Below are 21,238 nucleotides of genomic sequence, written 5' to 3'. Positions count from 1 at the left end.
AGATGAGCCAGAAGTCTAGTTAGTCAGAGAGGGTCCTACAGACTGTTAGAATAGCTATTTCTCATGGACAAAAACATTCTGTGGGGCCGTTCTGACCTAACTCTCCGAACCCTGCACATTCTGTGGCCTCAGTCCCCACACAGACAGTGACCCCCTGCCAGGGTCCAGCAGTGCCCAGGACACCACGTGGAGGATGAGGCTAGGGCTCCGCTTCTATTCAGACTGCCGCTTCCTAGCTGCACAGCCTTGTAGCAACTCGGATTCTTCTTCTGAGAAATGGGAAATTAATAGTCTATCCCCTGGGATCTTTTAAGTATTGAGGAAGATAATGTTATAAAATATACTTAAAGCCTCGGGAGATGGGAGTTGTTTCTGTGGTGGAAGTTGTTTTTGTGGCAGATGACCAGGGGAATGTCTGCGTGCTCCTGCGATTCCTATCTTCTCCTTGCTGGTGAGAGCCCAAGGAGACTGAGATTTGAGATGTCACCTCCCTCAACTTGTTCCTCACTTGATGACTTCGTGCTCCTGGGAGGCCTACAACATCATATGCTACCCATGGTGGTTTTGCCACCCTCACCCCTCCCCTACTCCCCCATCCCTGTGATTCTGGGCTCTACTTCCTGCACACCGGCAGTCCCCTCTTTCTGGCCGTCTGCATCCTGGTACTTCCCCTGTACTTGCTCAACTTTCTGGGCTTGTGGAGCTGGATCTGCAAAAAATGGTTCTCCTACTTCTTGGTGAGGTTCAGTGAGATATACAACAAGCAGATGGCCAGCAAGAAGCGTGAGCTCTTTCGCAACCTGCTGGACTTCTCCGGCCCCTCCGGGAAGCTCTCCCTGCTGGAGTTGGGCTGTGGCCTGGGGCCAACTTCAAGTTCTATCTGCCTGCTTGTATGGTGTCCTGTGTTGACTGACCCCAACCCCAACTTTGAGAAGTTCTTGATCAAGAGCATTGCTGAGAATCGACAGCTGCAGTTTTAGTGTTTCATGGTGGCCTCCGGGGAGAACATGCACCAGGTAGCCAATGGCTCCAGGTCTGCACCCTGGCCCTGTGCTCCGTGGAGAGCCAGGAGCAGATCCTCCAGGAGGAGTGCAGAGTGCTGAAGGGTGAGGTGGGGGTGGGCTAAAGGAAGGTGGAAGGAACCCATCTTCACTGTATGTTAAGCTGGATACTTGTGAGTGTCATGCCTCGCTCCCACTTCATTCTTTTATTCATTTATTATTCATAAAACAAACATTTAGGGAATGTTGACTAAGGGCAGCCACACAGTATTTCTGCAGTGAGAAGGCGCCTTCAGAGAGGTTAGATGACCTGCACAAAGGCATGTAGCTCATGCAAAGGGCAGAGACAAAACTAATATTCAGGAGCCTTAACTCCTAGATCAAGAAGGCCCAGACCATGCCTCTGCTCTGGTAGCTTCCAACCAGGGGTCCAATTTCCTGAAGATGGGAACAGTGCATCCCCCACAGGGCATGCCCGAGCATCTCTCTTCTCAACAAACAGAACTGGTGAGAACACAGATAGCCATCTTTACTTACGGCATAATTCTTTAGTGTTTACTTTGGGGCCTCCGGCGTTAGTCACATACCACTGTCCAGCCCGTTTGCCCAGTAACAGTCACCATTCTTTGTCTGTGGGGGGAGAGAGGAAAGAAAGGGAGAAGCAGGAAGAGTTTTCCCAGAGACAGCGCGGATGGCATTGCCTTTGCCTCGCTGCACACTGTTGTCTTTTGAGTGTTTCTTACTTCGTTGTCTAGAATTATAAAGGCAATTAATGCATCCTAACTGTTAAAAAAGAATTCAAACATTAAAGAAGAACGAAGAAGGAAAAAAGGAAGTAAAGTTCTCCCTTTACTTCCCTAAATCTCACCCCCCTTACCTGACCCCATAGGTCTCTACTGTTATAGGTATCCTTCCAGTATTTTTCTATTTTAAATTCATGTTTCCCTTCCTGTACTTGGAAGTTTTTCTATCCATCTCAAATTTACTAATAATTACATTCATATTTCAAGTTATATTTGAAGCCATACTTCACTATCAACATACCAAAATTATATAGTTACGTGACCCCCCCCTCAGCTCAGCAGGGTCCTGTGGCACTTATAGTCCCCCTCCTGGTCCCCTCTTTCCTCTCAGCCTCTCAGTCTCCCCATCCCACATCCTGGTTTGGTTGAAAGAATCTGTCATTTTAGTTTCAACCTATTACTAAGGATTTTACCCCTTGCCTTCTACCTCAAAAATCCTTTGCAATGTACAACCTAGTTTAAAAATCAGTCTATCATCATCCATTTATTTACTATACATTTTACCAGACCAATTGCTCTCCACTGTATAATATGCTCTTTTTCTTCCCTTATCTTGAGATATTTTTGGTTTTGTTTTTAAAATCTAATTTTCATTTGTCTAAACTTCTGTCTTGAATGGTTTCCTGAAAAATGGTACGTGGATCCCTGCAGATCTGAAAATATCTGCCTTCTACCTCACACTTAACATTTGGCCAAGATTCTTGGATCTGAGCTCTTTTCCCCAGAAGTTGTGCGCAACATTTCATGCTCCTGGGGCTTTCCAAGATGCAAATGGCAGCTCCATTGCCGGGCCGATTCTCTTTCCCTTTCAGGTAACCAGTTTTTGTTGTTGAATGTTTTATGTCTAGAAGCTTATAAGATTTTTTTTTTAAATTCTAAAATTTCACCAAGAGACAACTAGGTATGTGTCTTGTCTTTATTATTAATCTTGCTAAGCACCTGAAAAATGCTTTTTATGTTAACACTCGTGTTTCTTTAGCTCAGAGTTTTCTTCAATTGTTTCTTTTTTTATTGGTTCTCCTCTGTTTGCTCTTTTCTTCTGTCTTCTTCTGGAACAACTATTATTCAGTTATAAGATCTCCTAGCTTTAGCATTCTTGCTCTTATCTTTTCACTCATAATTTCCATTTCTTTATACTTTTGTTCCATATTACAAGATAGTTTCTCCATTTGGTCTCCTAAATTACTCCCTCTATCATCCAGCATTATTTATTCTTTTTTTAATCTTTTTTTATTGTTGTTTGAGAACAGCTGTCTCCATTTTCCTGCCACAACTTTCTCCCAACCCACCCACTGCCACCCCCCCCCACTCAATGTTTGACTTTTCATTTCCTCTATTGAATTTTAAGTTTGGGATATTTTTTAATTACCAAAAACTCTCTCTTATTCCCAGATCATTCCTTAGCAATATATTGTTGAATCACCATAAAAGTATTTTTGTTGTTGTTGTACATTCTTTTTAAGTTCTATCTCATTCATTGCATTAAATTTTCCTCAGTAAGAGATACTCATTCTCCTAGTATAAGAGGATTGTTCAAACTGGTGTCTTCCCTTCAGGACAGCAGCAAATGGGCTGGTAGACAGGTCTCTCTTGTCTGAAGAATGGGGAGAGCCTCTAGGTCCCTTGGCTACTCCAGGTATGAACAGATAAGAACAATTTTGTCCTAGCTCAGGCAAACAGGGTGGATTCCCTGCAGCGCAGCCACTGTCAAGAGATATAGGGGACTTCCCTATAGACCTTTTGCAGAGGTCTGAGGCTGGGACCTTTCCTCGTCCTGAGGGAGCGGCTCTACCAGCTCAGGTGTCTCAGGGGGCCCTGGCTCTACTAGCCGAACAAGCTTCCCCCAGGCCTTCAATTTCAGGACTTGAAGCTTCTGATGTGCCTGCTCTGGGCTCCAGCAAAGACACCAAACATCCCCACCCACTCTCATTAGCTGATTAGCTTTTTTATACTACTGGTTAAATATCTCAGAAGAAAAAGGAGAAAAGAGGCACCCTTCTCCAGTTCAGCCACCATTTTCCCAATAGTCCCCAGATATAGAAAAGATGGATGAATGGGGAGGTAGGTAGGTAGGTAGGCAGGCAGGCAGGCAGACAGACAGACAGACAGACAGATAGATAGATAGATAGATGATAGAGTTTTATAAGTTATACATATACATGGTTTAAAGAGACATAATACATGCTTATGATGAAAAATAGCAGCTCTCGGGCACACAAAATTTCTGCTCCCCAAAGGTAATCATATTCAAGTTTTAAACTTTTAAAAAATTTCTATACATATCTCTAAATAGCATGTTTATACTGCTACTTCTTATCTTTTCAGGTTTAGGTGACAATATTAACTTCCCACTCTGGAAAGTGAAAATTTACCTCTTTCACAACCACCCCACAGCCACCACATTTCTCTCCTCCTTCCCCCTGGTAGAATTATTTCTTTAATTGATATTCACAACTGAGCTATGTAGTATACCTCACTTATTTTTGAACCATGTAATATACTTTACTTCTGGTTTTCCCAGGGTAATAATTATCTATATGCCTATATATAGACATGTAGATATAGATATAGATTCGTAAATCACCCTCCACTGTCCTTCCCTTTTCTAAACCTCTCAGTATGGTCAAAAATGTCAAATATTCTATCAAGTTCATCATCTGGGGCCATTTTCCCAAGGTCTCTCTCTCCCAGCTCCCTTCTGGACTGGGTGCCCTCTAGACTTGCTAGATTGCTTTCATCTTGGAATCTCCCTTCACCTTCTTCCAAGGAACTCCCTTCTTTTCTCTTTTGCACTGGACTCCCTGTTTCCTGCATTTTATCTCTTCTTCTTCCTTTGTTTACTCCTAGTTTTGGTAGAGCACATCCTGAGGTACCTTTTTGAGAAAGCTGATACAAATATGTTGAGAAAATGCATGTCCAAATATTCTTTATTCTCAAAGCAACTCGTAATTTGCACAGCTGTAGAATTCTGAGAAGGTATCTTCCCTGGCTGGTGTGGCTTGGTGGATTGAGCCTGTGAACCAAAGGGTCACCGGTTCAATTATAGTCAGGGCAAGTGCCTGGGTTGCAGGCTGGGTCCCCAGTTGGGGACACATGAGAGGCAACCACACATTGATGTTTCTCTCCCTCTCTTTCTCCCTCTTCCTCTGTCTAAAATTAAATAAATAAATAAATTTTTAAAAAAACCATTTTTGAAGGTATCCACCACCTTCCAGCTGTCAATGTCACTGCTGAGAAACCTGAATCCATTCTGACTTTAGATTCTTTGTGTGAATTTTTTTCTCCTCTATATAAGTTTGTAAAATCTACTCTGCTCCCAGTAACATGAATTAGCGATTACCTGTTGGGGATTCAGTGGGCCTACAAACTTTAATTACAGAAAACTTCTGGGATTATTTCTTTGAAAATATTAATAAGAAGGGGATTTTTTTTCCTTCTAATATTTTCATCTCTCTACTTAGTCTCTGCTTCCCCCAGACTTTTTTTTCCTGTTTGTTGTCTGAGCTCCAGTTTTCAAGTTGGAGGCTCTTCTCAGGTGACTACTGATCCACAGCTACCTACTCACATTTCTGGGGGGGGCACTAAAAACTGCATGGGGGCTCACGAGCACAGATAAGGCATGTCAACGCTGGACTCACTGTGGCATGTGACAGATGGGCTGTTCATGTGGAAAAATCCATTTGTCAGGGTCTTGGGACTTTTCTTTGCAGCTGGTCAGAAAAATCTTCCAAATCCCTCCCTGAGATCTACAAGCTTGCCTTCTAGCATTCCGGAAACAAATGAGAGAAGAAGGCTGGGGTCTCAGCATTAAGATTGTAAACTTTCTCTTACTCCCCATCTTTTCAGTGAGGTAACATGCCCTACTGTGCCTGGTTATAAAGACCCTCTGGTTAACCATTTCCAGAGAATAAACCTTGAGTCCTCTGCTGAGGTGGGGCAGGACAGCATCTAGCTGCTTTGAGGGGAGGAGGGAATTTTAAGGTTCAGTGTATGACTAAATAAACTGCAACCAATCTTCCATGTCTGTTTTTTAAAAATCAGCTCTATTGAGGTACAAATGCATGATCTAATGCATCCACTTTAAGTATACAGTTGGATCTGTTTTGATAAATGTACATGTTCCTCTAGCCACCACTGAAATAAAGATATAGAACATAGCCATTAACCCCAGAGTCCCTATGCCTCTTCAGAATCAGTCCCAGCAACCCTAGGGCCCAAGCAAGCACTCATCTAATTTCTGTCACTGTAGAATAGGTTTGTCTTTTCTAGAATTTCATGTAAATAAAAGTATACAGTAAGTACTCTTCAGTGTCTGGCTTATTTTATTCAACATAATTTTTTTAGATTCATCCATGCTGTTGGTTGCATATATCAATTTTCACATCTTTTTACAGGTCAGTAGCATTTAGTTATGTGAATATAGCACAATTTTTGCTTTGTATGGACTTTTGAGTTATTTCCAATTTTTGCCTATTATGAATAATGAATATAGAGGATACAAAACTCTTATACGTGCATTTTTATAGACATATATTTTCATTTCTAAAATAAATATCTAGAAGTAGAATTACTGGTCATAAGAAACTGCAAAGTGGTCTTCCAAAGTAGTTCAGCAACTTTACTTTTCTTCCAGCAGTATATGCACGTGCTAGTTGCTCCACAGACTCACTAACACTTGATGTTACCAGTAATTTTAATGGGGGTTCAGTGGATCTTACAGTGGTTTTAATTTCATTTCCCCAATAATTAATAACATTAAACATGTTTTCATGTGCTTAATGGCCATTCATATATCTGATTCTGTGATGTGTACATCAAATATTTTATCCCTTTTTAAAGTGGGCTATTTGTCTTATTGAGTTGCAAGTGTTCTCTATATATTCTGCCTTCAAGTCCATTGTCAAATATATGACTATTTACTCTCAGTATAGCTAGACTTTACATTTTTTAATGATGTCTTTGAAAGGCAAAAAGTTTTATTTTGATTAAATCCATGTTACCCAATTTTTTCTTCTATAGTTTCATGATTTTCGTGTCTTATCAAATGAACTTCCCTCTACCCCAAGACCATAAAGATTTTCTCTTATGTTTTCTTCTAGAAGTTATTTATACAGTGTTAACTCTTATGTTAAGGTCATAATCCATTTCCAGTTAACTTTTGTGAAATGCATTAAGTTCTTTTACTTATGGATATCTCATTCTTCCAGGACTTCTTGTTGAAAAGACTATTCTTTCTCCACAGAGTTGCCTTTTCACCTTTGTCAAAGACCAACTGACCATAGACGTGTGGGCCTATCTCTAGATTTTATCATTCCATTGATCTATGTCTATCCTTTGCCAATATTATACACTCTTGATTACTATAGCTTTATATTTATCTTGGGATTAGTTGGCATAGTCCTCCAATATTAACTCTGCTAGGGTGAGTCCAGAGTAGTCTTTACTTTAGACTAATTTAGCCCATTCACTAGGGTATATCCTTCTGGGGCCTTTGCTGAATGTCCCAGGTATTCATTAAGGACTCTCCTCTCTGACCAATTGTAACTAGAATTAACTCTGAAAATTGTTCAGTTTACAACTCCCAGTCATTCTTTGCCTGTCCTCAGTGTCACTCTGCACATTCCAGACTCATTATTCAAAACAGACTTCAGGAGAACCCATGCAGATCTCTGAAGCTCTCTCTGTGTAGCTCCTTTCTTTCTCATAGCTGGCTTAATAATCAACTTTCTTAGGTCTAAGTTAGTGTATTTAAAAATCCACAGTTCCCCTTTGTCTCTCCTTCGCTACTCACACAGAATACTTCACTTCTGACACTTCTGGGCACCAAATATGTGAGGTTTTTTATCCACTGGGCAATTCTGTGACACCAGCTAGGTGTCCTATAATTTAACTCAATTCCGACACCATCTGCCTGGAGATGCCATCAGATCCCACAGGTCAAGGGCTCAGTCCCACAAGACTACCCCCACCCCACTGCAGATGCCAATTGGAAGTCCAGATTGTCACCTGTGTTTCTGACCAGTCGGTCATAAATCTGAAGTCCCCACAACCCCCTCCTTGGGTTCTATTAATTTTCTAGAGTGACTCACAAAATTCAGGAAAACTTATATTTATCAGTTTATTAAAGGGTATGATAAAGGAGACAAATGAACAGCCAGATGAAGAGATACTTAGGATGAGGGTCCCAAGTGCAGGAGCTTTTGTCCCTGTGGAGATGGGGTGCATCGCCCTACCACTGTGGATGTGTTCGCTGACCTGGAAGCTCTCCGAATCCCACGCTATTGGGAATTTGTGGAAGCTTCCTCACAAAGCTTATGATCAGTTATTAACTCCATTACCAGCCCCTCTTCTCTCCAGAAGATGGAGGGCAGGGCTAAAAATTTCAAGTTTCTAACCATGACTTGGTCTTTCTGGTAACCAGACCCCATCCCAGAGCCCACCCAGAGTTGCCTCAATAGAACAAAAGATGGTCCTAGTGCTCTTATCGCGTACAAATTTACAAGGGTTTTAGGAGCCCTATGTCAGGGACAGAGACAAAGACAAATATTAGAACAAGAGATGCTCTTAGTGCTCTTAGCATTAGGAACTTACAAGGGTTTCAAGGGCCCTGTGCCAGAAGTGAGGAGTAGAGACCAATATATGTATTTTCTATTATTTTGCAGTTAGCTACAATTTGTTCTACTTTCTAACTTCCTGAAGCATTCTGTAATCATCTCCCTCGCTGTTTTCTTTGTCTTAGGTATAGTCAGTTCTTCTATAACATATGCATCCCGGAAAATTACCACACAATGCAAAACCATGCAACAGAACCACAAGGCTTATGATGGGGGAAATGGGGTTAGGGACACAATACTCAAAACTTCATCAGTACCCTGACTGGAGTGGTTCAGTTAGTTGGGCATCCTCCCACAAAGCAAAAGGTCACCGGTTCGATTCCTAGTCAGGGCACATGACTGGATTGCAGGTTCAGTCCCCAGTCAACCGATCAATGTTTCTGTCTCTCATCAATGCTTCTCTCCCTCCCTTCCCCTCTCTCCAAAAAAATAAATAAAATATTTTTTAAAATTCATCAGTGACACATTAAAAAAGATAGGACTCTAATAAAATCAGCAGTACAGTTTTACACACATAACATGGTTAAGAAATATATACCAAGAAATGTCTAATCACTGTTGTACACGTGAAACTAATATAATATTGTATGTCAACTCTAATTTTTAAAAAATGAATTACTAAGCCCCGGCTGGTGTGGCTCAGCGGACTGAGTGCTGGCCTGTGAACAGAAGGGCACGTGTTGATTCCCAGTCGGGTCTCCTGCCTGGGTTGCAGGCCAGGTCCCCACTGGGGGGCTGGTGAGAGGCAACCGCACATTGGTGTTTCTCTCCCTCTCCCCTCCCTTCCTCTCTCTCTAAAAATAAATAAACAAAATAGTTTTAAATATTATTAAAGAAGAAAAGAAATACATAACAACTATAGTAAATAAGGCATTTTACCTGGAAGAAAGACTTGAACTTTGCTTGTGGATGTGGGCATTGGAAGGGTTGCAACTTGCGAGTTACTGTGATCTGGCGGGAAGGGGGATGTCACCCGAAATCCCACAAGGGTTCAACAGCAGATGTGGGTGGGTGTGGGTGATGTTCGAGTTATGCGTATTTTGCATATTCCTGCGTGGCCCGGTTAGAACTTCTGCCTCCCTTTGTATTCTGACCCTCATTAGGTGCTCACTAAATAACGCTTGTTGAATAGAGTTGAAATGAGAGTTGTTCTATGGCCATCAAATGCACCAGACAGACAAAATATTTGTGCGGATTTGGGAAGACAGGCTATGTTCCACAGATCCGGTCTCCGGGAGACGTCCTTGGCCTCCTGGAACGCCCGGCGGCCCAACGCTCGGGCCGGAATCGCTCCGGGCAGCAACTCTGCAGCCCGGCCGGACCCTTCCCACTCGGGGCCGGCGGACGAGGGAGCCAGACGTTCTGGGAAAGGCCGCTTCCGCTCGGCCAGCTTGGCAGCGACCGCGGCCGGCAGCTGGGCGGTTCCAGTGAGGAGACGACAGTTACTTGAACACAGAGAGTTCAGTGCAAAGGCTCGAGAACCAGGTATAGAGCTGTAACCTGGGAAAGCGAAAGGGTAAAAAGAGAACCTGAGGTAACCGGGGCCGAGGGAACAGGTGGGGAGGTTAGAACTGCCAGCACTTGGAAAGGCGAGGAGGGCCGTGGAAGGCAGGCCTCCGAGGGGGAGGCGCGGCGGCGGCGGCGGGCGGGCGGGCGGCTGGTGTCTCGGGGCCCGGGCCTCTGCGGGGGCAGCACCGGCTGGCTGCCACGCGGGAGGACCTCCGATTCCCCGAGTGTCGGGAAAGCCGCCACACAGATTCTGCGGCTGCTACAGGAAGGCGCCGCGGCTCTCCCGGAGAAGCCCCAGGGCCGGGCGAGGCTCCTCGGAACGGCGGGCGGACAGGAAGCCCGCAGCAGGCGGACGCCCCGAGGGCCGCCCCCTCTGGCGCCCCCTCTCGGCCGATCCTAGCAAAACCTGCGGGCGCAGCGAACGCTGTCGGGGCTCGGATGGACCTCACAACGTCACTCTCGCCCTGACGACTGCGAGTCCCATCTGCACCCCGTCGCGTTTCTCCTGAGCTCACTGAACCAACCCACTGCCCGGGCGGTCGCCCCACGTCGCCCCTCAGCCTTTCAGTCCAGGCCTCGCCCCCGCCGCCCCTAAACTCAGTCATGGGTTGGATTCATTGAGACGCCTTGGTGTTGGATTTCTGACTGAATCACACAATAAAAATAACTCTGTGTCTTCCATTCCTGCCATCATTCCTGGTATTCGGCAGGCACCCCTTACATGTTTCTTGAATAAAATAAAATTAATTCAAATACATGCCAATTAAATCAAAGTAATTTTTTGCCTATTAACATATGGGGGGGTAAATTTATTTTTTATCTTCACCCCAGGACATTGTTTTCATTACTGTTTTAGAGAGAGAGGAAGGAAGAAATATCGATGTGAAAGAGAAGCATCAATGGGTTGCCTCCCATATGTGCCCGGACCAGGGCTCATAGCGCAGGATGGGGTCGCCTTATCCTGGGTACGTCCCCTGACCGGTACAGGACGCCGCCCCAGCCAACTGAGCCATACCACCTGGGCTAAAATGTCAGCTATTTTTTAAATAATACTATGCCAATGGTTTTTGAGTGTGATGTTCAAATTAGGCCAACCCTTTGGAAAACAGTCCATGAGAAAACATTCATGAAGATGTTCCTCATGGCATTGTTTATAAATAGAGACAGAGATATCTATAGAGAGAGACGTACCTATAGATACAGACATATAAAGAGAGGAAGCAGCCCCCATAACCTACCATAGGGGAATAGCTGAAACAGTCCCAGTAAGTTATGAAACATTCTTCTCCCAGCTTAAGAGTCGGAAAATCACTGACATTTTAAAAGCTATGAGGATATCTAGTGATGAGATCTTGGTTTCTAAATACCATTCTCCACGAAAAGAAACTAAGTTTCCTTGGAGAAATGGCTGATTCCAGGGCTGGGACAGAGAAATCTCAAGATGAGTCAGGCCCATCTTGTTCCAGAAAATTAGAAAGTGCTTAAGAAATGGAGGGGCTGTGTCAAACACTGGAACCAGCTTGAAGGGACTCCCCTGGCCGAAGCTGGGGCAGTCCGTGCATCAAAATAAATACTGAATAAAATAGGAATCCTTGAGTCTGTATAATATAAATGAAGAAATGAATGAATGAATGAACAAGAAGAAGACAAATGGAGGTTTCCCATACAGAAGATGCCAAGTAATAAATGTAGGAGTAATAATGGATTTGGCAACCATAGCAATAATTAAACCAAAAAACATCAGTGAGAATAGAATTAGTGGAGAAAGTTTTATGGGAATCCTGTGATTTACGTGGTCTCAAAGTGTCTATCCACAAAGTGCATTTTCATCGCAAAGAGGAAAAATGTATTTCACAGTGGAGAAACTTGGCAGGCGCCATTGCGAGTCATCAAAGTGAACATCCCCAGCGATGGAACAAATTGAAATGGTGCACTGCCTGCCAGGATACAGCAGGAAGATCACAGCATCCCTTCGGCAGTCTTCCTGCCAAAAATGTATAACCTGAATCTAATCATGAGAAAACATCAGATGAACTCAAATTAAGGGACATACTACAAAACATCCTCAAGAGTGTCAAGGTCACAAAAATCAAGACTGAGGAATGGTTCCAGACTAAAGGAGAGTAAGAAGACACCACAGCCAGATGAAATGGCACAGGATCCTGAGTGGATGCTTTTGCTAGAAAGGACACTGGTAAAACTTGAATGGGGTCTGAGGATTAATCAGATGGCAGTCATGGATCAACATTAATCTCCTGATTTTGATGGCTGTAGTGTGGTTGAAAGAGAGAATGTCCTTGTTTGTAGGGAATACTCATTGAAGTATTTGGGGTCAAAAGAACATTAACTGGTTCTGAAAAAAGTCCTTTGTACTATTATTGCCACTTTTCCATAAGTTAGAAAAGATTCAAGAGAAAATAAAGTCCAACGAGTTTATTTCAGCTGTGGCCAAAAGCTCTGACTCTTTCTTGATCCCACTAAAAACAACGGTGGCTGCCAATTTGGTCAGCCAAACCTGTTCATCCCGACAGCCAGGGACAGACTGCCAGGTGTGGGCTGGGCAAAGAGCTCTCTGTCCAGGGCAATCAGAGGCTGGGCCAGGGAGGGCTGGAGTGGAGGCTTGGGGCCAGGGCTTACATGGCTTACACCAGGAACCTCAGCACAGAGCATTTAGAAGGAGGCCAGAAGCTTATGGCCTTAGGGCCTTGGGGTAGGAAGAAAAGCAAACAAGGATTCTTTCCATACCCCACTAGCACTAGGCTTCTCCCATCAGTCCCCAAGACTCAGGGAAGAGAAGGGGAGAGAGGCAGGGAAGAGAGAACAGCCTTTGATTTCTAGACTGTCACATTGTTGATACATACATATGTATTTAATCCACAAAAAAGTCACCAAAAGTTGACCTTGGACCGCTCGGCCACTTCTCTGCATTGTGTCCCAGAAGGAGTGGGCAGGGCCCTTCTGCTGGAACCCGGAGAGGACTGACCTGGAAGTTCGGTTTGGTCGTTTTCCACCCAGCCAAGCTGCTGTTTCATTTTTTGCCTATTTTAACATATTTCATGTTTTCCTGGAGATAGTTCTGCAAATTCCAAGAATGAAAAAGAAATAAATGCTTGTTGACACGTATCTTTCTGTGCCATTGAGAGCAGCTGCGAGGCGAGACCCTGCAGTCAACCGCATGTCACACTTCTCTATCCACTCCCTCCAGGCTCCTAGTAAGGTGCTTGGCGAATGATGTGTGTGTGTGTGTGTGTGTGTGTGTGTGTGTGTGTGTGTGTGTGTGTGTTATTCACTTTTTCTCTGTGCTTGGGTGGCAGAGAGAAGCCCCGTCACCACATCACTTACCTCCACTTTTCTACCTGCAGAGGCCTCTGAGGCATCTCATCCTAAATCACACCACATGTGTGAATGTCTAGAAAAGTGTGTGTTGAGTTATCTGTCCTAAGAAATCAGTGAGTTCCTGGTTCCAGGGAAGCAATGAAGTTAGAAGCCAGGCTTTGGAGATATGTGTACTGTGGCTAAAATTTTGACAACTGCAAAGCAAAGAGACCCCCATCCCCCACCTTGGTCCACCTGAGGCATGGGCTCTGTCTGTTGTGCTGAATGGTCACAATTTACAGCAATGGGGAAGGACAGACTCCCTGCCCAGAGTCAGGGGTGTGGAAGAGTTCAGAGTAGGGATTTCTGTGTCTGCGATGTTTACCAAAGCCTGGGAAAAGCTCATCTGAGTCCTGATTGGAGACCACTGAGATTTAGATACATAAAGAGAGGTTCTCGGGAACCAAGACAGGGCTCTGGGCCTGGCAAGCTGGATTCGGAAGCACCAATGAAGATGAGGGAGTCCCCAGGCTGGGCCAGGCCCCAGGGCTGGAGGTGCTGCCCTGACAGCAGCTATGACAGCAAGGCCTTGCAGGGCATCCACAGCCCTTCCCAGGGCATGCTACCTGAAAAGCACCTAGATGCCACAGAGCCTGTGTCAACAACACCTTGAGCCCACAGACCTGGGGGCTTTCTGTTCAACCTCAGATCCTCGTCTTCCCACCTCCCGAGATGTGGTTACTGGAACAGGGTATCGTGATGAGGTGACAACCAGGTGTATGTCTGCTCTTACCTGGGTCTGCCATGTGGCCCCATTGTGACCTCCCTCCTCCCTGACCTGGGTCTGACTCATGCTCCTAGAATGGAGCTTGATAATTCCAGCTTCCCAGGAGTAGCTAACTCATAGCCAGTCCAGGGGTAGCTCTGGAAGGGGCTCAGAGCAGCAGTCGGACCTCAGGGAGGACTTACCTGTCATTTCCTGAGCAACTACCACATGTCAGGGACCAGGCACACCACCACATTTCATTGGTATAATGACCCTGTGGGGAATTTCTGCTCTTTTCTAGAAAGAAGGAAAGTTCAGAATCATGCAGAGGTAAATTCAAAGGCCAATCTCCCAGCATAAGTCCGGCCACCCACTTACCCTCAGAGAACTCCCTGAGGCCAGACAGCACCAATACTGGGAACCCCCATTTGTTCACTTATTTCTCCAGAGCATTTATAGAGGGCTTCCTGCCCTCTGCTTTGTGCCTGCTTAGTCCTGGAGGGCAGCCTGCAGGAGGCCAACTCAGCTCTCCTGGAAGAGCCAGGCTTAGCTGGGAGAGGGAGCACCTAGATCCATCAAGGCAGAAACAGGTGTTCCCCTGCCTGCTGGCACGTTGCCTCAGTGTCTGGGGAAGGGTGTCTGGTTGGAACCGGGACATCAGTTGCGCAGTGCGCCTCTGCACCCAGCTTCAGGGCAAGAGATGTGCGTGCTCTCCACCGGCACCAGCCTCGGGTAGGTGGGCGGGCAGGTGAGGGAGGCAGCCTCCTCTCATTCCTGTGGTTTCAAGTGTCTGGCTGATGTCAGACCTGAGCAATGCACGGGCTTCACTGTGTCTGGGGCCCGACTGGGGGCAGAGGCATTTCTTTAAAAGCTTATAAATCACTAACTACTTCCACTTTCAGCCCGGCCCCAGCCTAGAAAAACTCATTTCCTCACGCACACAAAGACCGCTTCTCCCAGGCCCTCTGTGCTACTCACGTGACTATGGTGTTGCAGACCCAAACGGTCACCCTCCTGGGGGTCTCCTGCCCCCACTGGGGTGAAAATACAAGTGCACACACGAGCCTGTCACAGGCGGCGAGAGCAGCCCTTCGCTCCCTCACACACACGGCCACTGTCTTCATGCCGTTCCCATGCTCACTGGTGTCCCCAGGTGCAGATGAGCTCCTGCTTAGCAGAGCCCTCAAGCTCCTTCAGTTGTCCACAGAGACATGCGCTGTTCCACTACCACATGTGCTCCATGTGTACACACTCGCCGGTATACAAGGACTTACACACAGACAAAAGTCTGCAGAGCCCATATGCCATTCACACACTCACATGTGCCCTCTATACTCACACAGACACACACGGGCACCTGGCAGAATGTACACACTCAAATCACACACCCACATCAGACACACATGTGCATGCATGGCATACTATGCTCAAGTGTCTACATACCATTCACACACTCATTCACACCCCTCGACAAATGGGTGTGGCCTGCACAGTTCCTGGGGTGAGACTGTGAGAAGGGAGGCAGGGAACTGACAGGAAGCTGTGATCCCCAGCCTCACCTCTAGAGGCCGCTGCTCAGTCCACAATCCCTTCCCCAGGCTCTGAAGAGTAGAGTCCTTCCACCACCTAAGGCAGTAGGTGGCACCGTGAGGCCTCCAGCTGGGGCCCACCAGTCTTCAGGAGGAAACTGGCACAACCTGCAGGGGTCAGGAAGACAGCCTGGACTCCCTGCAGTGTGCAGAATGACCTCCTGCTCCAAGTAGGGAGAATGAGCAGCTGGAACTCAAGGATGAGTCCGTGTGGGGCTAGTAAGTGAAAGAGAACTGGAGGGAAGATGAGAGTGGGGGGTGGCAGTGGGGGAAATAGAGGGGACGGGGAAGGAATAGGGGGGAGGAGAAGAGGAAAATGGAGGGAGATGGAAAAGAAAGATAGTGCCAGCGATGAAAGGGAAAGTATAGAGGGGAGGAGGAAGGGAGCCAGGTGAGAAAGGAGGAAGAAGAGCAGGAGAGAGAGGATGCCTGAGAGAGCACCTTTTCCATGTAAGGGGAACCCATGGGGGAGGAGCATGGGGGTGGAAACCCTTTTCCCCCTCCTGGGCTGGCTGCACCACCCTCTACCCTGCCCCCAGTGACAGTAATCCCCTCAGCACCTTGGCCAGCCCCACCCTGCCCCCTGCCAGACACCCCACATGAGGACAACTCCCAACAAGACCCAGGGGGCAGTTACGCTGGGAGCAAGAAGCCACCGGGGTATGAGCATCTCTCTACCTCAATTTCTCAGCTCATGGGCCTGTTTCCTCCTATTCAGGGCTCTGTAGGATCTGGAGAGGAGCTGTAATGTGCAAAGGTGCAGAGACTCACAGAGCTGGCTGAGTCCAGGGTTCTCACCCCTCTGCACCTAAGCCGTCGCCCACCTTTCCTGTCCTGCCAGCCCTGGGGGCCTGGTCCCACTCTCACAGGAGTAGGTGGTAAGCCTGGTGAGCTGGAAGGTTCTGAGAGAGCAGCTCAGATTACAGAGAAGATAAGGGGTCCTTGGACCCAGGACCTTGTCCAGCTGCTCTTCACCCTGGAGACACTCTGAAAGCCCCATCCCTCCAGCCCCTTCCAGAGCACTCCCAGAGCTTGGCCATCAGGCCCACAGCCCCTCTGTGGCCATTTTGTAGCCAGTGGGGTCCCGTTGGGCCACAGGCTCTTCCTCTCCTGGTTTCTGTGTCCAGAATCGGGCCCAGATGGGGGAGCAGTGACTGCCCCTTAACTGGACACGCCAAGCAGCAGGGAGAAAGGCATTGCGCTCTCTGTGTTTTAGATGGGATCCCTGAGGGCCCATCTTGTCTGGGGGTCTGGGGAGCAGACCAGACTTTGAGGCCTAAAGGGAGGAGGCATCAGAGTGAAGGCCAGGGTACTGCCCCTGGCCTGCTCCTCCTTCAGCACTGCCCTGTGCCTCAGCCTGACACCTCCAGCAGAGCCCTGACTCAGGCCTGCCCTGCACCCCACCTACACTCACCTGGGCTCCAAACCCCCTCCCAGGGGAGTCCCAGCCCTTTCACTTTGCAGACCCACCTCAAATTTCAGCTGCAGAATCACACAGCCACTCCGTAATCATCCCACCCCCTCTCCACTCCCAGAAGCATGTCATTCCCCCTCATCGCCCCCTCTTCCCCGAAACCTGCAGCCAGACCACCCATCTGTCCTTCTGCATTCCCGCAGCACTGCAGCCCCTGCATCCAGCCATGCCTCTCCCTGCTTGAAAACCCTTCCGTGGTCCCCGCCTCTCCTTGAGACATAGTGCACACTCCTCACTGTGGCATTGAAGATACCTGGGTCCTTTCCTGGCATCGTCTCCACCCACTCCCCTCTCACACAACACGCCCAGCGTCTGCTCTCCAACCAGCTGCTTTCAGGTCCCCACACAGCGGGCTGGGTGCAGCCCTCACTCCCTGGGCTTGCCCCTCCAAGTGCCTGTCTGAATCCCCTCCCTCTACGCAGACAGAATCCAGTCCATCTTTGCCAAATGACTACCCTCAGCATCTGACATACTGCTCGGCACCTAGTAGGCATATTATAAATATCGTGTAATAATTATTAGACTCTAACTCCTTCATTGATGGTGTGTCTGTCTCCCTTCTCCACTAGTTCGAGCCAAGGAGACACTGGAGCAGGGGGCGGTGGCTGGTGCTCGGTTTCCCCTAAGCCCTCCCTCCCTCCCTCCCTGAGCTCTGTATTTGCCCCTCTTCATGGCGTTCATGAGCAACAACAGGGCTACTGCTGTGCCTGAGGCCCAAGGACTATCCCTGAAACAGTTAGCTAGAAGTGGGGACACACCTTATCAGCACAGAGCTCCCTGAATGCCTTAATCTCCTCACACAATTTGGGGCCAATGTAAGGTCAAAAGGACTTGGACCCTCCTCCCGCAGGTCTCTGGGGCTTCTGTAGAGCCACCCAGAGACCCCAAAGCGTGGCATTCACCTCTTCTCAACAGCTTTCCCAGCTCCTTCCCTTCCCTTCCTATAACAGCTAGAGCAGGGAGACAAGTTATGTAGGCCCTGCCCTTGAAAAGTCTCCAAGCTGGAACATGAAGAATGAACCTGTCACTCAGGGCCCAGACAGGCCCAGGGAAAAAACCAGAACAGGAGACAGGCAGAGGGATCATCTGGGATGACAAAAGCAACCCAGGAATAATGACTACCCTCATTCAGCACTACTGAGTACAAGACTCCAAGCTAAGCAGTTTAGACACACTCTCAGTTCATCCTTCCCGTAACTCTATGGGGTAGATAAAATCTTTATTTTACAGGCTGAAAAGAGAAGCTCAGCGAGATCTAGCTATCGGTGCAGCATCACACTGCCAACCAGTGGTGGAGCTGAAGTGCAAAGCCAGACCTGCCAGCTCCAAAGCCCGGACCCGTTCTGTCCCGGTTCTTGGCTACCCCAACTCTAGGCGATGACAGGGGGAGGTATTTCTTCCTTTTCAAAAATACCTTGAAGGCTTCCCATTGCCAATAGCATAATCTCTCCCCACTGAGGCCCCCCGCCACCTGGCCCCTTCCTGCCTTTCCATCATCACCCTCACTCACACCCACCACACCTCAGATTTCAATCTCGCCATTTCCCAAGTCAAGCCCTCGGAGCTTAGCTTCTGCTGCTCACTCAGCCTCAGTGCCTGCGCCATGTTACAGGTGAGAAACACGAAGGATTAAGAATGTTAAGTAAGTAGCCCAAGGTCATGCAGCAATTGAGCTCGGTTAGAACCCAGGTCATTAGAGCATCAGGTAATAAAGCATTAATTTGTGCTGGACAATTAGGAAATAGAAATTAGCAGGACATGCTGTTAAATGGAGCAGAAGAAGGTAGAGGAGAGGAACCAAGTGGGTTCTGGAGTAGAGGAGGGCCAGGCTAGGCGATGAGGAATGGCAGAGCCTGGAGAGGTGAACTTGACAGGGGGAGGCATGAGAAAAGGACAGAGACAAGGGAAAGAAGTGAGGGGGAGAGAGGCTCGTATGTGGTGGGATGGAAGGGGCTGTGGAACAGGGCTCAGGAGACACACAGTGTCCCCAGGGTACCGTGCGATCTTGGGCAAAGACTTCTTTTCTCTGAGGGTGACTTGTCTGTCAACGGAGGGCATGAGCCTCGTTTTCCTGCAGCCCTGACGTCTTCAGATTCTGTGCATGGGTTGCCATCGTGTCCTCAAACACAGGATCTGACCCCAGCCCCACTGACATGGGGCACAGGTTGCCCAACGAGAGCAGTCGACATGGCACCTGACAGGGCTCACCCAAGGGCTGGCCCCAGTTACACGCCAGGAGTCATCCACGGACCCTTGTCTCCACGCATTCTCGCTCTAAGCACGCAGGATTGGCTACGGTGGGTCCAGTCCTGTGGAGGCAGGAGCACAGCGGTGAAGGGGTCAGGGTGGAACCGCGGGCGCCCAGGCAAGGAGTCACATATGCCCACCCCTAGGGAGAATCCTAGACCCAGCTCACCCCCAGAAAAGGGGAAGGGAATATGGGGCCCTTGAATATGGGGCAGAGAAAACATCCTGAGAGTAAAAGTGGGGATCTCAGGACTAGAATAAGTGTTCTGCTGAATTGGAGGAGTTTGGGGGAACAAGAAGGGTCCCCAGTCAAAATGGCACTGCACCCAAACAAAGACCGTCAGCAAGGGAACTTGTGGGCGCCTATGGCTCAACAGCACGGATGCTGCTGGAGGGCTCAGAGCCGGCTGGGGGCAGAGAGTGCACCACTAGAGACTGTGGACACACGTATGTGTGTGCACGTGTGTGCATGCACATGCACCTACATGAAAACCCCTACATCAGGCCGTCCATCTCCCCACCTCCAGACTGAGCCCTTCAACCTGCCCTCCCTCTCCAGAGAACAGGCCCTTCACGTGCCATGACCTGCAGCCCGGGAAGTCAGGAGGTCTTGCTGTCCCACTTTGCTCTCTCTTGCTGCATTTCTGACGTGGTTGCTTCGTTTCTGACTCAAGATGTGCCAAACAGAAACAAACACACCCACCTCTGCGTGACTGACTTCCACCGCAGGAACATCAACTCACCTCTTAGTGTTCCTACCTGTCTAGCCTCCAGCCCTTGCCCTCAAGCACCCCATCTTGTTCACCCCTGGGTGCTAAATGAAGAAGAGAGGAAGCCCGTAGGAGCTCACATGGTGCTCTGGTGGGCCACCTCCCTGGGCCTCGAGATGTACACCAGAGCTGGAGACTGGGGTGCTAGTACCAGCTTCCCTGCTTACTGGCTGCGAAACCTCAGCCTGAGTTTCTATGCTCTACCAGGTCATGGTGAAGATTACGAGGGAACTGCCTACAAAGCACTTAGCACAGAGCAGGACACAGAATAAGCCCTCACTGAGGAGTGCTACACTTATTATTAGCGTGTGTCCTTAATTCTAACTCCCCCTTCCCTTATCCCACCATGCCATCTCGGGTAGAAAGTCCTTCTTGAAGTTCAATCTCAAGCCTTCATTCTGTGACACTAGCCAGTGCTCCACCTCTGTTGGAATCTGGAGACTGAGCTGGATGAGACCACACTGGCTGGTTGGAGAAGCCGCCTCCCAGGAAGGGCACAGGAGGGAGATTAAAGAGGCGCCGGGCCCTGGGCTCTGCCATGCACCTGCCGCGGCTCCAGTAGAGATCGGGGACCGGCCAACTTACCCCACCCCATGATCTCATGGCTGTGTTTGCCAGGTGCTGGCTCAGGGAGCAGGTGCTGACAGCAAGGTTTGGGCACGAAGCCCAAGAACAAGATGCGAGGGCCCACAGCAGAGTCTGCCCCACAGGCCTCAGACTCGGGTTCCCTCTGGCCTCTACACATGGCCTCTGGCTAGTGGCCCACCAGCTGGGCAGGCTCTTGCTCCAAGGCCCCTTCATGCTGCCCAGTAGTCCCCCTCACTGTCCCTTCCTACCCAAAAGGACAATGAATGAGAGGAGGAGAGGCTTGCTTTTCTTCTTCGAGGGTCAGCCTCTGCCTTCTCTTTCTGTGTCTCTCTGCTCCAAATGCCTGGCCCTGGATGACGCCGTTGTTTTAGAGCATTGAGAGTTTGCTGGGCGGGAGACGAATGGCCAAATACTGTCATTCCTGAGGCTGCTGTGGGCACGCATTCAAATGCCACTTATAAAATGACTATGAATCCCCAAATAGATGACTCTGTCCAGTTTCAGGGCGTCCCTGCAGGTGAGGACAGACCAGAAGTCAGTCCCGGTCCCAGTGTTCTCCTGT

The 21,238-nt window shown here is 48.2% G+C and overlaps 1 pseudogene; it reads left to right on the top strand.

The window, feature by feature from the left end:
* The first annotated feature begins 359 nt into the window (after window positions 1–359).
* Window positions 360–1,126, top strand: LOC119041602 (putative methyltransferase-like protein 7A; annotated as a pseudogene).
* The last annotated feature ends 20,112 nt before the right edge of the window (window positions 1,127–21,238 follow it).

Source organism: Artibeus jamaicensis, unplaced genomic scaffold, assembly GCF_021234435.1.
Source record: "Artibeus jamaicensis isolate MK-2021 breed Jamaican fruit bat unplaced genomic scaffold, CSHL_Jam_final contig_233, whole genome shotgun sequence".
Lineage (NCBI taxonomy): Eukaryota > Metazoa > Chordata > Mammalia > Chiroptera > Phyllostomidae > Artibeus > Artibeus jamaicensis.
The sequence above is the reverse complement of the archived record's forward strand: the minus strand, read 5'-3'. Positions and strand labels throughout refer to the sequence as shown.